We start from the raw sequence: 16719 nt of genomic DNA, 5'->3' as shown, positions 1-16719 counted from the left end.
GGTCAAATGAGAAAGAGAAAGATTGTCAGATGTACAGAGCTGAATCTTATATTAATAAGAAAATTGCAGGTAATACTGAAAAAAATACTGAAAAGTATAAACAAGCTTGTTTAATCTATGCTCACACCTGTTTAGGGATCATGGTCTATAAATATTCAACAGAATATTAAGAAAACATTGGCTGATTCTTAGTTTTTGTGGATTTACTTGCATTTCAAATTTTAGATTTCACTTTCTGCAAATGTTATCCCATCAGGGGAAAGAAGCAGACCACGTGACCTGTGCAACATTCAATACAAGCCAATATAGTTGAATATCTAATTTCAGACAATAGAAGTTATCAATAAAATGCCCACAATGCATTGACCAAGGTTTATTTGTAAAAATTACTCCTTGAATAATTTTGAGAATCAAATAAATCTGAGTCACTCTCTCAGTTTTTTGTGATCAGAAACAGGAGGAATTTACTTAAATAATTTCTCAAGAATTGCTTTTCCAGTTCTGATAACCACACTCTTTATAAGATACAGAACATTAACATCCTTCTGCGTAATAAAACCAATGCTGACTAAAAAAAAAAATAGTCAAGGAACCATATTTTTAATGTAAAGAAGAAATACCTTGGGGCTTGTTTGAAGCTGTGTATTTATTAATGATATAAATATTTACTATATCACTTGAATGAACAGCAGCAGCCTGAGAGACAACATAAAAAGACACGGGGAAAAGCATTTCCCCCCCCAATCTTGCAATAAAATCTTTATTCTTTCTGATATTTCTAAAGCAAATATCTTTGAAAACCATATACTTTGAACATGTCCAATAGTTTCTCTACCTGAAAAGCGATTGATTGATTGACTGAGAGGTGCTCAGGTGCTCCCAGGCAGACATACACCAAAGTTTGCAAAATGCTGGTTGTCCTAAACAGATTTCTTTATCAGCTGTATTTAATTTGCTTTTTCTTACAGTGCTCTGTGGGAAGGCCATTGTGTAGCTGGACCATGAGGGAAGGTACAGAGCTCTTTCTCTCTGCTAATTTGAATTTGGTTCCCCCCCTAAAAGCTAAGCAAAATATTACATTTGCATTGTTCAATTGTTTGCTGGCTCTCCCCCAGCTAAATTTACATTTTTCTAATGTAATGATAGAGATTTTGACTGGATTTAATTAGAGAATTAGCTTGTTTTCCTTGGTGACTAATGCTCATCTGAGCAGTTGTTACACAATTTCCCTCTCCCAGCTATCTCATAGTAGAGTCCCTCTTCTCCTTCCCCATCTGGTAATACTGAAAGTGAAAAATCATCTATGGTGTAAATGTAAACAACCTACTACCGCCTTGTCCCCATCTGGAAGAAAAAGACAACTTACTCCATCTAAAGCTTGAACAAAGTGTATTTTAAACTTTCCAAATCTCTCACATCATTGCAGAACAAATATTATATAAAGGCTGAGGAAATAGATTATATTCACTACATTGACTGTTATATGGCATTATATAGAAGGCTTGGGGAGGCAGGCTATGTAGCCTACTAGATAAGTTACTGTGCAGGAAATGTAGGAGCTGTGGGTTCAAGTCCTGGCTTTGCTACAGATTTGCTGAGTGACCTTGGCCAAGTCACTTTCCCACCCTGTGCCTCGGTTTATCTATCAGTGAAATGGGGATATCAATACTGATCTCCCTCATAAATCATTTTGAGATCTATGGCTGAAAAGTGCTATGTAAGAGCTAGGTGGTTATTGGATGACTATATATGAAATGGAGAAAGGCAGAAGAGTTCAGGGTTAATATTGCCTGTTCACAGACTAGTGCTCAAACAGTAGATTATGTATCAATTACATTGGTTTTGGGGAATATTATCTCCAGATGATTTTTTTCCCCATGTTCCTCATACCTAATATTCAGGAGCAAATATATGGGGTCAGGACAGCTTCAAAGTCGATATACATGTATTTTCTCCACTGATTCACAAGTAGTGGGAGTTCTGAGAAAACTGCGCTCTCAAGAACATTTGCCATCCACTCAGTATTCCATGATCAAGTCTCTTTCTGATCAAGCTTATTTAAAACCACTAAAAACCCAGTCTGAACTCCATTGCTGTCTGGCCCTTCGCAAACTAAAATGAAGATCTTCCAATCTCAAGCCTTTCAGCATCATGGCTGAGCATCACCCGAAATTCATTCTAGCTACTATAAAGCTGTGAGACTGCCAAGTGCATAGCTTTTGGAAGAGCGAGTTGGACAAGCAGATACAGATAAAATGGGACTAGAAAGACAGTGTGAAGATTTGGAGTTGGTTTCTACTTGGACCTGGGCATCCAGAAGATAAGATGGCAGCTGCAAAGCTTGTGAATGGGGTACTTCCATTCACAGGTGATTGATTTGTTTTGGCTGAGAAAACATTCAAATTATATCAAAATACTGAAACCATTGTGAAGATTAAGGCCAATAGCTCCCCTCATCCCACAATAATACACTGAAAGATTGGTGCACCTATTCAAAAACAAGATAAAGATCTAGACGATCCCAAACTGCACTGCGGCAATCTAAATAGATTTAGCATATCTGGTGATTCCAATTCAGATTTTGAGATGCTCCTAAAAACCAGCTGGGTGTCTCATGAGGCTGCCTAGTATGCAAACTACTAAAATGACATTAATGAGTCATTTGGAATGTAAAACGCTAAAAAAAAAAACAAAAAAAAAACACCACCACCAGGAAATTTGCTACCACACCAATTGCCTTACAAAGACTGTAGGATGGCAGGAATATGTGGACTTATTGCTGCTGAGCAGAAAGTGTTTGTTTTCAGAAGAAAACTCACCAAAGATTAAACCAGTGGTTCTCAGCTAGAGGTTCATGACCTAGGGGTACCAAAAGGTCTTCTAGATATTTGCCTAGTTTTACAACAAGCACTAGTTTAAAAAGCACTAGTGAAATCAGTACAAACTAAAATTTCATACAGCCAATGATTTGTTTATACTGCTCTATATACTATACACTGAAATGTAAGAACAATATTTATATTCCAACTGATTTATTTTCTAATTATATGGTAAAAATGAGAAAGTCAGCAATTTTTCAGTCATAGTGTGCTGTGACACTTGTATTTTTATGACTGATTTTGTAAGCAAGTAGCTTTTAAGTGAGGTGAAACTTGGGGTTACACAAGACAAATCAGACTCCTGAAAGTGGTATCGTAGTCTGGGAAAGTTGAGAGGCACTGGATTAGACCATCAAGGTACCATTTTACTGTGGTCTCATAAACCAGCATCTGTGGCTACTATGTTCATGCAGCTTGTGGAAATGAAGCGTTAGACGATGCAAATAGGGAAAATGGAAAATACATCTCTGGATAAACCTGTCTTCTAAAGAGAGCAATTGCTAAAGGCTGGGTAGGTATTACATAAAGGGGCCTGCTCCTTAGCTATATACATCGGCAATCTCAGTTGATCACAGTGGAACTATGTCAGTTTATGTCATCCAGGGGTGAAAGTGAGCCAGTAGGGGCCGGTACGGTGTACCTGGAAGAAGCCGGTACCGGCCCATATGCAGCCCACATTAAAGGGCCACCAATGGGGGAGGCAAAAGGCAGCACTTTAAGGAGAGTCCTTTGCCGTGGCAGCACTTTGACGTTGCTGCCCCTTCTCTCCCCCACCCCTGTTGTCAGCCCTGCCGGTAGGGACCCAACAATGTTCAAGCACTGCCCCTTCTGCCTGAGGCCCAGCCCCCGTACTGGTAAGAATGTATTACTACTTTCACCCCTGATGCCATCTGAGCATCAGGCCTAGGCAGTGTAATCCAGAATAGCAAATCCTGGCACATATTGCTTAATTGGTCTCATGCCACTATTACTGTATTCATAAATGAGCTAATAATGCCTGACTGCAACTGACACAGGCATGAGTCAAAGAAAAATGAGAGGGCTCGTTTGTGACCAAACCTAGGTAAAACGTTATCATCTAAGGCCCAGATTTCTAGAACTGCATGCACATAATTGTCATGATTTCAGGCAAAACTGCAAACTGCACATGCAGGTGCCACATATCTGGTCATTTATGTGGAACTGCAAGAATTGCACATACATATTATATGTGCAGCTGTGCTCACACTTTCAGAAACATATAGCACCTCAGACCTTAGCTCCTTGATTAAGTGGTTTGCTTTTTGGAAATACCTGTTCCCAAAGCCGACTCAGATGTGAACAGACAAGTAGGGCATTTGAAGTCTCCCATACACAGCGTGACATTGTTACCTGACATCTCTGTGTGCCCTTTTCCTATATGCACCATAAAAAGACAGTTGTATGTCATCCATGTGAAGTATTTTCCTGAGCTAGGTATACGTGTGATGCATGGTCCAGGAAAATTTAGGGAAGTAGTTAAAGCCAGAAGGGAAAAAAATCTGAATTCCAGGAAGAGAGAAGCTCAATGTCAGCAGGAGCTGAGGTCTGGCATTTTTTGAAAGTTGAATTCCCAGTCTATAGGGCCCAACAACAACTATAATTATGTATGGTTTGAGAAACACCATTATAGATAGTTGCAGTTGACGACTTATTTAGTTGGTTTAAATGGGAGCAGGATTGTCGCCCAATTTGATACATTAATTCATAACTATTAAGAGCCAGACTTTCGGTTACACTCCAGCCTTCTTGCAGACTGGATATGAGCCATCACTTGGCAGGCCTGAGAGAGGGGGGAAGTCTTCACTAGCCTAATGCCAGAAGAGCTGGCTCCTGTACCAACTGCTTCACCACCTTCCCCGACCCATCCCAGCACAGAGGTATGTCAAGAGAAGTAGTGGGTTCACGTCATGGGAGGTGAGGGGTGTGCTACACCAATCCCCCACTGTCATAAGGACCCTTAGGGGTCTATGATCAGTGGCATAATATAGAGCAGCCCCTAGCCTGCTCCAAGTTGCTCTGGGCACAATCAATGAGCTGTTATTGGCTCCCTGACATGCCCCTGCATTGAGCAGAGGTCAGAAGCAGGGGAGAATCAAGCCTTTTTAATTTCATAATTAAAGCACTAATTATGGTTTCACTTCATGTCCAGGGATCTACAGATGAATCACACGTCATTTGGCTCTTTCATTTCCTGTAATAAAATGGTAAGTGCTCAAATAAAGAAGAAAGTTCAAAGACCCTTTCTTTTAAAGTAGGGGATGGGGGAGTGGAGAGAAAAAAGCCTTCTCTTTAGTTCTTCAGGCTCTGTAAAAGGTCTGTAGTGCTGTATTGATCATTCATTGTCAACATCCTCAGTTCAGTGGTTTCTGAAGTCTGTATTTTGATTATATTTAGTAACTTGCAGATTTTTTTTTTTTTTTTTTTTTTTGCTGAAGTGGCTGCAAGACCTCAATTCCACTGTATTATAAGCATACAGTATGGGTAGGAACAGTCCAAATACTTTTTTTTTTTTAATGGTTTATAATCCTGCAGTGGGGTTTGGCATCAGGATCATCTGAAGTTTCCTGAATACAAGGTACAACTGTGATCTACATCTCAGAAAAATGCTCAACTCTGTTTCCATTAATGTCAATGGGAGATTTATCATAGACTTTAATGGGAGCAAATTTAGGCCAATATTTACGGCATTTGAAAATCCAGCCCTAGAGGTTTTAGCTTAAATTCAGGCTCCTAAATCCACATTTGGGCACCTCTCAGCTCCCACTGAAATCATAATGTCTCATTTCAAATAGGATAGACAGTGCCACCCTTTTTGCCCTGAGGGGCTTCCCCTCCTGCACAGCTCTCCCCTCCCCCGATGATTAATTCCCCATGTCTCCATTAGGTATAAGAGCATTCCACAATGACTAAAATAATTTGGAAGCCATTGGAGCCCCTGGATTAATCTTCCTCAGGACAAGTTATATGGCTGTTTGTAACTGGGCAGTACATGAATTATTAGCAATCCTTATTTATACAGAATCTTCTCTGTGTCCCACAGGGCTCGGAAGAATATCGGCACACTATCAGGAGAGTGGCAGCATGCACAAAACAGTGAATAAAGAGAATGCTAAAGCTGGGCTGTTTGATGTGCAGTCTCCTCTGATATCAGAAACTTTTTCTCTTAGGAAAAAGAAGCCAGAAGCCTTTACCTACCAAAAAAAGAATCTTTGATCTCCCCTTTTATGTTTTTTTCCTCCAACAAGAGCCATGCCAGCATTACAGAAGTAGCCATCTGCAAAACAATTTGCAAACTAGCTGTGAACACAGCTTGCTTTAGAGAAATAATAAACTTTCACATAATGGCATGCACGTGGCATCAATTTTTGTGATGTTGCTCTCCCCCCACCCCCACCCCGGGAAAAAAAAAAAAAGCTTGTGTAGAAGATAGATGTCAAAGGCATCAGTCCTACACACAACTGTAAATATTTGCCTTGAAAAAGCATGTGGTACATCCTGTAATTCTTGGCTGAGCCTGATAATCTGGTGGCAGCTTAATTGGTTGTTAGTGGACTAAAACAAAGAATCCGTTAAATAAATTAAATAAACATCTTGGGGCCTGATTTCTCAGAGGTGCTGAGCTGCTGCAGTCTTTTTTGGCTTCCCTGCGAGTTTTGGGTGCTCAATATTTCCGTAAATCAGAGCTTTGGCTGGCAATTCAAAGTTAAAGCATAGTTCAAACAAGGTCCCAGTCCCAGAATAAAATCCCCAAACCAAGATTTTCAAAAATGGGTGGCTAAAATTAGGCTCCTAAATCCTTATTTGTATTCCTGTATAATGGCTGGATTTTTCAAAACTTCTGAGCATTCAGTAGCTTCCAATCTGATTAGAGATGACTGTAGGGTGGGTTGGAAAATAATTCTGTTTTGAGGGGAAAAAAGACCCTGAGGCTTTAAAATTGATCTTGTGCCAAATTCAGAATGAGACCTTTTGAATTTGTTTTTCCATGAAAAAAATGTCATAGATTGTAAGGCCAGTAGGGGCCACATCTAATCTGACTTGCTATATAACACAGGCCCTAGAATTCCTGCAAAACAATTCTAGTTTGTACTAGAACATATAACTTTTAGTAAAGGGTCCAATATTGCTTTTATTGCCAGCAATGGCAAATCTTCACAAGTCTTGGTAAATTGTTCCAGTGGTCCATAACCCTCATTGCTAAAATTCACATCCTTTTTTCCTGATTGGTTGCAAGGATTTTTAGAACCCAGAAAGCTCCAAATCAGGAGCACAGACTTGAATGTACAGCTCTCATATCTCAGCTAGGCGCCCTCTCATGTTCTATAGTGGACCTGGAAAAAAAAAAAAAAAAACCATTCCAATGACACTTTCTACAGAACGAACATGCTTGTGCAAAACATTTTCCCCCAACCACCTCTACATCAGAATAGATGCATAAAGGTGGAATTTATATTAAATGTGAAATATATTTAAAACTGAGAAAAGGAATTTTTTTTTAATACAAACACATACTTAACCTGTGGAACTCAGTACCACAACATAATATTGATGGCTAGCTGCCAACAGCAAGGATCAAAAAAAGATTAGGCATGTATCTGAAACATCCACAGTTACAGTAGACAATGCACACACACAAAAAATAGAAGGAATATAAACTCGATGCCTGAAGGCATGAGTCAGCCACTAACAGATGTGGGTTAGAAACTTATGCTATGGACAGGATGTTCCATTATTGGGTTGCTGGCACCTCCCCCAGAACCTTCTGACACTGACCAGTAACAGATAGGACATTGGACTTGATAAACCAGAGGTCTGCTCCAGTATAGTAATTCCTATGTTCCATGTCCTTATGGTGTACTTGATATCTGGAAAAAAGGGTCTCAGTTCAATTTCTTAAGATTAATAGTAAAGTGGGCTACACATTGAACAAAGCCCTTTGCTTTGGGTTACCCACTGTATTTTATTTATTTTTTTTATTTTGAATTGGAGGCCAGAGCAGGCTTTCCTGAGATTGCAATGCACAGTTAATTTTGTTTATTATGCAGGGGAAAAAAAGAAAGTGCAGTGCCCAACACAAGTGGGCTGGATCTTGACTGGAGACTCTGATTTTACTGTAATAAATAGCAATTCCGTTTTGAACATATGGGATTTGCCTCCTTAGTCTTCAGAAAAAAAGGGGCCATCACATTAAGTACAAATTTAAGGGATTCAGCAGCAGCCTCTGCCTGTGCTGTTAACAAACTGTAGATGCAAATATTGTTCCCACTTCTTGGCTCCTGAGGAGAGACTTCCATTGATATGTTAATATAGTCTTTTCTCTTGTTTCCATGACCTAAGAGCTTAGAAGCTCCAGTATTAGCTACAGTACTTGTATGAAATAAAAGTAACTTATCATTCCTATATAAAAATTCGATGTTTTCTATAAATGCTTTAATGGGAGAACAGGAGTAAGAAATATTTTAAAATATGGGAGGTTACAAAGTTTCTCATAATCCTGTCTTTAGTTATTCCAGAAACATGCTCTTTATCGTGATGTTCATATCAATGTTATTAGTACGCTGATACTGATATTAAATATAAGCAGCATGCCTTTAAAATGTGGTCAGAAAAAATAGATATAATCTAAGCCAAGGAATGACTCATTATTTTCTGTATTGATACTTCAAACTGATTATTATTATGGTAAAAATAATCCACACAGAACAAGGAGGTTCTGTTATTTGTGTTTAAAGATATTGTTGCATAGGATTTGCATATTGCATAGCAACAACAAACAAGTTGGACAATAAGAGTCCATACACACACACACTGGAGTATCTGCACTTTCAGGTAGATGAATTCAGAAGTACTGAATCTGATTTTTTCAAAATTTCAAAACTTACAACAGCATAAAAGTGAACATTCCAGCAGCAACGTGGTCCAGTATACAGGGCAGAGGCCCGGAGTCAGGAGGCCTGTATTCAATTCACAGGTCTGCGGCTCACTCACCTTGTGACCTTGGGCAAGTCAGGTAATCTGTGCCTCTGTTTCCCCATGTGTAAGATAGCTATCATTTTGTAGAACTGCTCTAATAACTCTAACTGCCAATTTGTGCCTTTGAGGAACTGTCCCTCAGGCTATGGCTACACTTGCACTTCAAAGCGCTGCTGCAGCAGCGCTTTGAAGTGCTAAGTGTAGTCAAAGCGCCAGCGCTGAGAGAGAGCTCTCCCAGCGCTGTCCGTACTCCACCTCCCTGTGGGGAATAACGTACAGCGCTGGGAGCCGCGCTCCCAGCGCTGGGGCTTTGACCACACTGGCGCTTTGCAGCGCCGCAATTTGCAGCGCTGGAGAGGGTGTGTTTTCACACCCTGCTGCAGCGCTGCAAATTTGCAAGTGTAGCCATGGCCTGAATGCAGTAAGCAACTGACAGTGGTGAAAAATGATGGAAGACACCAGGGCCGCCTTTAGACTAGGATGCCCACTTGTGCAGCTAAAAAAGTTGCAGACACCTGCAATGGTGCTAGAACTAGAGGTGCTGGGGGTGCTGCTGCACCCCCTGGTTTGAAAGAGTAATAATAAACAACAAAATACATGGATTTCCATCATCAGCACCCCAACATAAAATTGGTTCCAGCACCCTTGGGCACCATTGGGAATTGTTACTCAAATTCCCTAGTGCAGACAGGCTCAATATGTCAGACAACTCCTTTTGGAATCGTCCACTGAAAATGCTCCAGTAAGTGCTGGGTTATGGGAAGTTTCTCAGCATATGTTGTACAGGTCAATAGTATTAGCCCAACAAATTGCTATGCCGCCTATGTCACAATTGATCAGTGACTTTATATCCCGAGAACGCCCTATGTAGGTCTTTGCACAATAGTATGTGTAAAGACCCCAAATGAGACATCAGAATGCAATGAGTCAGTAACTCACTAAGCAGGAGATTTCTGAAGAGGACTTCACACAATATATACTATAACAAGTCTATCATGTCTAGAATCTACATATTAACTCCTTAATTATGCATTAAACTGATCCCGTGAATGCTATGCACGTTAAAACCTCCATTGGAGCCAGGACAAACTAATGAGGAAAGCTCTATGACAGAATTTTTAAAATTTGTAGATCCAGTGCTTTTCTTTCTTTCTCTTTTAATATTACTTCTTCTAGAGGTAAGAATGGGAAATATGTTTAAGTAACATCGGCCTTGTCTACAATACAGTGGGAAGTTTCTTGTTGGTTTAACTACAGTGGTATAGTTAAACTGGAAAAACTCTAAGGGCTTGGCTACACTTACAAATTTGCAGCGCTGCAGCAGGGTGTGAAAACACACCCTCTGCAGCGCTGCAAATTGCGGCGCTACAAAGCGCCAGTATAGTCAAAGCCCCAGCGCTGGGAGCCGCGCTCCCAGCGCTGTCCGTTATTCCCCACAGGGAGGTGGAGTACGGACAGCGCTGGGAGAGTTTTCTCCCAGCGCTGGCGCTTTGACTACACTTAGCGCTTCAAAGCGCTGCCACGGCAGCGCTTTGAAATGCAAGTGTAGCCAAAGCTTAAGTGTGGGAGCAGTTTTGCTTGTATAAAAATGCTCATACTGGCATAAATTACATTAATGTAAACATTTTTATACCAGCATAACCATGTTCACACTAGGCCTATACTGCTATTACTAAGTTTGTGTTTAAAAAAAAACCAAAACATCCCTAGGTGACTTGTAGCTATACTGGTAAAACTGCTAGGACCAATGCACAGTCCTTGATGCTGCAGCATGCTTGTGTATCCTCTCCCAAACCGGCCATGTTCAGAGCTTGCATAAACAGATGCAACTCCATTGAGTTCACTGGCATTACACTGGCTTATGGCAGGTCTGAATATGGCCCATAGATTTAAAGGTGGGTTTGGCCTAACTGAATTTATTTGCGAGTGCAACTTTAGAGGCCAGATTGAGGCTGGCTGAAAATCTGGCCTTTCCATGGGTCGAGGTCATTATGCTATAAATGTCTTTGACTTCAGTTGAGTTATATCACAGATGAATTTGACCCAATCCCTACTTTGTCTCAAAATACATTTATCCTCCTAACAGGGACTAGTGGTATCAAGGGGTGGCTTAAAGATACAATGGAACATATTATAGCATAAGGATTGTTCTGGAGAATATGAATAAAAATTTCTGAAGGGCCTGCTGTTCATGACACATAGATTTGTATGAACCCATAACTTCTGTACATGCATGAACCTGACTTATCTGTGGACACAGCAAATGTTTTGCTTCCATGACTCAGGCGTGCATGAAAATGCACAAACAGTTTGCTTGAGCGCTTTAAATAATGTGGGCCTGTGTGGTAAAAATGTTACGTAGCACAATAGACCAAGTATCTTACAGTTCCTGAGCTGGACCCTGTCATACTGTTATTACATGCAGTTAAGTTCTAAAATGAAGCAGTAAGTTTTGGGGTTTTTTGTTTTGTTTTTTTGTGTGGTGTGCATGTCAGCAACTTTCATTTCACGGTTCTCACTTGTCATTTTGTAAAATTAACAGAAAACTGCATCCATTTTTCTCACACCTGAAGTCTGCAGTTTCCATCAACAGAGAAAAACATTTTCACAAAGGCACTTCTTGCTCTATTTTAAAATGTCAAAGCGCTGATCTGAGAGGAGGGCACAGTGACTCTGAAACATCGGTGAGCAGCACTATGTTCCTGTAACAAGCTGCCAAAATAGTTTATAGACCTAGAATCCTCCAGGTATTTTCTCAGATCCACAAACTGTTCTTGAGGGTCAATGTTTGCTTTGGGATACTTACATTAGCAGATGTGTATGAAAAATACATTCTATATGGTCAGCTAGCTCCCCAGTGACCGCACACCTGAAACGTGAGAACATTTTCACATCTTTGGGTCAGGTATAATTTCTGCTTCTGCAGTGGCACAATGTGGCTAAGTGAAGCAGGATACTAAAGCCATGTCTACACTAACATTTACGTCGGCAAAACTTTTGTTGCTCAGGGGTGCGAAAAAACACACCCAACATAAGTTTTGCCGACATAAGCGGTCGTGTGCATGTCAGCAGGAGATCAGCAGCTGGTTTTATTATGTCAATGGAAGAGCTCTCTCCCATCGACATCATGCAGCTACACGAGTGCTCTTACAGCGACACAAGCTTTTAAGTGTAGACATGACCTAAATGTCTCCTCTTGTGGGTCTTATGTCAGACAGCTGGAAATAATATAGATCTGTGACTAAACAGATTGGTGGTTATGGAAGCATCTTGCTGTTTAGCAGCAAAGCATTGACTAAAGATACTGTCTAGGCAACTATAACAAACTGAGTCTTCATAGGCTGAACATGACTGGCCCCTGACGTGGTTACGACAGAGTTAAAATCCTAGCGTAAATGGCACCTAGCTGTGTACCCAGAACCAGATTAAAATCCTACACAGTAAAATTACACCTAAAAGCAGGATGTTGTTAAGGTCCTTTCTTCATACAATCTTTAACTCTGGTGTATCAGAGGACGTGTCTACACTTGCCATTTCAAGCGGAAAATGTCCCTTTTTGCTCAAAAACCGTGGGAGCATCTACACTTGCCAATGACTTTTTGCGGTGAAAGAGGTGTACAGCTTGTACCGGAGATGCTTTTGCAGTGATGTGCGAGTGAAGACATGTTCTTCCTGTTTACACAGCTTTCAGCCTCCGCAGGATATGCCACAGTGCCTAGGTGACCACTCTGGCCAGCTCTCACGCCAGGTAAACAGACATCCACCCCTCCCCCTGTAAAGCCCCAGGAACTTTGAAACTCCCCTTCCTGTTTTCTTGGCAAGTGCTCGCTTATCATCCCGCCAGGTGACAGTGCCTGCTCCAGGGAGCAAACAATCCCCTGCTTGCAGCAATGCTGAGCTACTGGAGCTGGGAGAGGAGACTGTGCAGGGACCCAGGATGCCCCGCGATCACCCCCCCACACACACTTCCCACAAGACCTATCTTCAAAATGAAGAGAGCTGCACTGTGCAATACCTGCCCTCAGTACGCTGCTCTCATCCATGATGGAAGTGCTGCAAATGTAAACACTCTCTGACGCCTGTGGAAGTGAGTGAGTACGCAAACCAGCGCTTTTCTTTCACTGGTTCACTGTCACCAGTGAAACTGACAGCACAAAAACTCTGCAAGTGTAGACATAGCCAGAGTCAAGGGGCAATTCTATTGTAAACTGGCTCTCTGGTTAAAGCTGTAATGTAGATGGGGCCTTAATCCTTTATCAGAAATATGTATTACAAGTATTTAAAGGATCAGAGGGGTTAGTCTGGATCTGTAAAAGCAGCAAAGAATCCTGTGGCACCTTATAGACTGACAGACGTTTTGCAGCATGAGCTTTCGTGGGTGAATACCCACTTCGTCGGCCCACGTCTGTTAGTCTATAAGGTGCCACAGGATTCTTTGCTGTTTTTAAGTATTTAAAGGGAGAATCAGGGTAAAGTATTAGGTCATTTTGAGAGGCCACATCTCCCCCATTCCCCACCATGTCAGTCAAGGTATTCTTGATGTCCATTCCAAGAGCTCCGGCAGGGCATTATCGATTATCTTGTCTGTGGAGCCTGCTCTTTTTGATAGTTCACTACAGCCTGAGTTTGTTGCTCATCAAATAGCTCACCTTAATTAATTATCCTCGTTAGAGTTGGTATGGCAACATCCATCTTTTCATGTTCTCTGTGTATATGTATTTTCCTACTGTATCTTCTACTTCATGCATCCAATGAAGTGGGTTTTAGCCCATGAAAGCTTATGCTTAATTAAATTTGTTAGTCTCTAAGGTGCCACAAGGACTCCTCATTCTTTTTGCTGATACAGACTAACATGGCTACCACTCTGAAACTTGTCTAGATTAGTAAAATTGGCACTGAAATTATATTACATTGTCACAGTTATACTAATGCAAAGCCCTAATGTCGATACAACAAAACAGAGTAAACCCCGTTTTGCACTTGTGAAGTATATCTGCATTTAGGGTCTAGATCGGTGTAATCACATCAGTGTAGTTCAGTGTTTCCTAATCTGAATCTCACATGTTTGTTCTGGTCTTTTAATATATCACCCCGTTGCAGCAGGGCAGGAGTTTGCTGTTTAACTTTGGAGTCTGTGTGTGTGTGTGTATTTAAAATGAACATGTAATGTCCCTGTGCCAAAGGAATGGGTACCCTACAAGTATACTATAATTTTTTTCCTCATTATCTTTTGTTTCTATTTTGTGTTTTAAAAATCCTTACAAATAAAACCCAAGCCAGTGTTTCCTTCTTAATCCAAACCCTTGCAAATCTATGGTTTATTATAGACCAACTGGATTCTTGAGTACATTGTAGAGGATTAGCTTTGTTTTGTTTTTTGTGGGAAGTTTATTGCAAACTCATCCTGAGCTGTGGTCACATAGGATCTGCTAAATACACAGTGCTCAAGCTCATTGTTTCAGCAGAGTGCTAAAGGGTTTGCCTGATGTAATTAACATATTGGTTGGAAAACAAAAAATTAACCATTTTAAGACTTTAATGCTGAAAACTACTCTGCCTGCTCGGGAAGGAGTGTTGTTGGGGTGGAGAACGTAGTTATTGTCTTCATTAAAGTGTGGACAGCAGCATCTTTTTAATTGTTTCTATTATTGTTTGATTAACACCATTATTGCCCTGGAAACACTGTGGTGGAGAATTCTTATTCAAGTCTCCTGATCGGATATATCCCCTTTATCATCTGCTCTTGGTCAGGTCAGACATGATAGGTAGAGCCCTTCTGGACAAAGCAACAAAACAAGACATTTGGAGAATCATTAGCCCACAATTTAGTCTAACTGCTTTGTATTTGGACAGAAAATGGCCAAGATATTTAATATGTTACTTTCCATGTGTGGCAAGTTTTTTCCATAAGGATTTTTTACTACATGTGTTAATTAACATTTTAAAGTCTGAGGAACAAATTTTGCTCTCGGTAACACCAGAATAAATCTGGATTGACTCCACTGTAAACTCTTCAAGCTGGGGATTGTTTTTCCAATCTTGATTTGAGGGTCTGGGCCAAAGTCCCGAAGGTAGTTAGGCACTAAACTTTCATTGATTTTAATAGTACTTTAGTACCTACATTCCCTGAGGATCTGGGCCAGTGTGTTCAACTAATAAATAATAATGGTGGAATTGAATTTGACCATATGTACTTAGATGGAAAAATTGTATAGAAACATTTATTAAATAACTGACTTGATTAACTTGTTTGGTCTCTTATAAAAAAGGAACATCTGAAAGTGACATTTTTTGGCTGAGTTGAAGCATGGCTTCCCTGGTTGTGGGAATACTTTGTGGATTAAAATTTCAGTAACTGAACCTTATTTTATCTGATTTACACCCACATTGTAGTAGCTAATGGGTTGACTACCCAGATTTGTGCGTGCAATTGAATTACAGGTGTAAAATGTGAACAAAATGGAGGTCAGTCACCCTTCTGAAAATGTACTCCTTTATTTCGCCTTTAAATCGCTCAAGGTATGGCAAGAGGGTTGTAGGAAATTCAAGATTTTCTTATGGGGCAGGTTACTAAAGCAGACTTACACACCTAGTATGTGTTGACATGATTAATCATAATAGGCCAGATTCTGATCTCATTTACACTGGTGTCAGCCTAGAGTCACTTCAGGTTTACATTCATGTAACTGAGACAAAGCTGGTCCCAGTGGCTCCAGAAAAGGTGTTTTAAAAGATCCTCTCAAGACTCACTAACTCTGTTCATATAATAACTCAAAGTCATAGTCTACTGAAACAACAATCCATGTCTGGTGCTGAGACAAAATGTAATGTTCAGTGTACTTGAAACAATGCATTCCCTTTCACTCTTTTGGTAAATATTCATATCTATAGAATAGGTGTATTTGAAAAAATCTAAACAATCTGTGCATAAAAGAGTTAGAGTTTTATTTCTCATTCCACATACATAGTTCATTCACTTATCTGAGATTAAAAACCAGGACCCCTAAGAAACTGTCTGAGATACTTTGTCTTTTTAATGCATCCTGGGATATTCATTGTACTGAAACAGCATTAGCAATAGCCACCATTTTGCAGCAATTCTAGTGTTGAAACCAAATGGTGCCTGCTCATCGTTCGCTCCCCAGCTGTCTTTTGCCTTTGCCACTCCTCCTCCAATGAAACCTTTCACTTACAGGCCTTTTAAAAAGGTGAAGAAGGAGAAAGAAAAGCACTGGCTAATGCAAACTTCAATAAGTTAAAATCAAAGAGGCAGGCCTGATTACAATAGGGCCATTTTCCCACAAGAATCTATACATCTATTTAAAGACAATCTAATCTCAAAAAACCCGTGCTATGGATTGTGTTTCTCTAAATCTTGGACATTAAGGAAAGAGGATCTTAGCATTTAATGGTGGGTCTTGCTTTAATATATGAGCAGTTCCTAACTGATTTCAATGCAATTTGACACTAGTGCAGTACAAGAATGAGAGGGGGAGAAAAAGCAGCTATATAGGTTAAAGCTAGTGAAGTATATGCTTATTTATAATAGGAGTAGGTTTTTTTTGTTGTGAGAAGATTAAATAAGCATTTTGCTGGATGAGTGATTGCCCAAAAATTGTCACCACTGCTGGTTTGCAAATGATTACACTTCTGCAGTGTCTTAGACATCATAGTAACATTAACTAGGCAAAAGGTGAAATTAGAGAGACTTTATTGGTGACAACTGTGTAAGTCCTACTAAAAAGGTAATTTTAAAAAATCAAAATAGACATTTTTATAAACACACACAAACTAGTAAAATATTTGTAGGGGCTGCTTTTTTGTGTGTCAGGGAAATAAGATACAC

General features: G+C 40.2%; 2 long non-coding RNA genes across 2 annotated transcripts in view; one reads left to right on the top strand and one right to left on the bottom strand.

The window, feature by feature from the left end:
- Positions 1-6816, top strand: part of LOC120380991 — a 43090-nt gene extending 36274 nt beyond the window's left edge. The window contains exons 3-6 of the long non-coding RNA XR_005587908.1: positions 969-1011; positions 4653-4777; positions 5050-5104; positions 5941-6816. This is a non-coding gene — a long non-coding RNA (uncharacterized LOC120380991). The remainder of the gene's footprint in view (positions 1-968; positions 1012-4652; positions 4778-5049; positions 5105-5940) is intronic.
- A 205-nt stretch (positions 6817-7021) lies between these two features.
- Positions 7022-16719, bottom strand: part of LOC120380992 — a 43658-nt gene continuing 33960 nt past the window's right edge. Inside the window, exons 2-3 of the long non-coding RNA XR_005587909.1 lie at positions 11680-11742; positions 7022-7231 (exon numbers count right to left, since the gene is read on the bottom strand). This is a non-coding gene — a long non-coding RNA (uncharacterized LOC120380992). The remainder of the gene's footprint in view (positions 7232-11679; positions 11743-16719) is intronic.

The sequence above is a fragment of the Mauremys reevesii genome, linkage group 13, assembly GCF_016161935.1.
Source record: "Mauremys reevesii isolate NIE-2019 linkage group 13, ASM1616193v1, whole genome shotgun sequence".
In the NCBI taxonomy this organism is placed as follows: Eukaryota; Metazoa; Chordata; order Testudines; family Geoemydidae; genus Mauremys; species Mauremys reevesii.
Note: the sequence above shows the minus strand (reverse complement) of the source record. Positions and strands in the feature narration are given on the sequence as shown.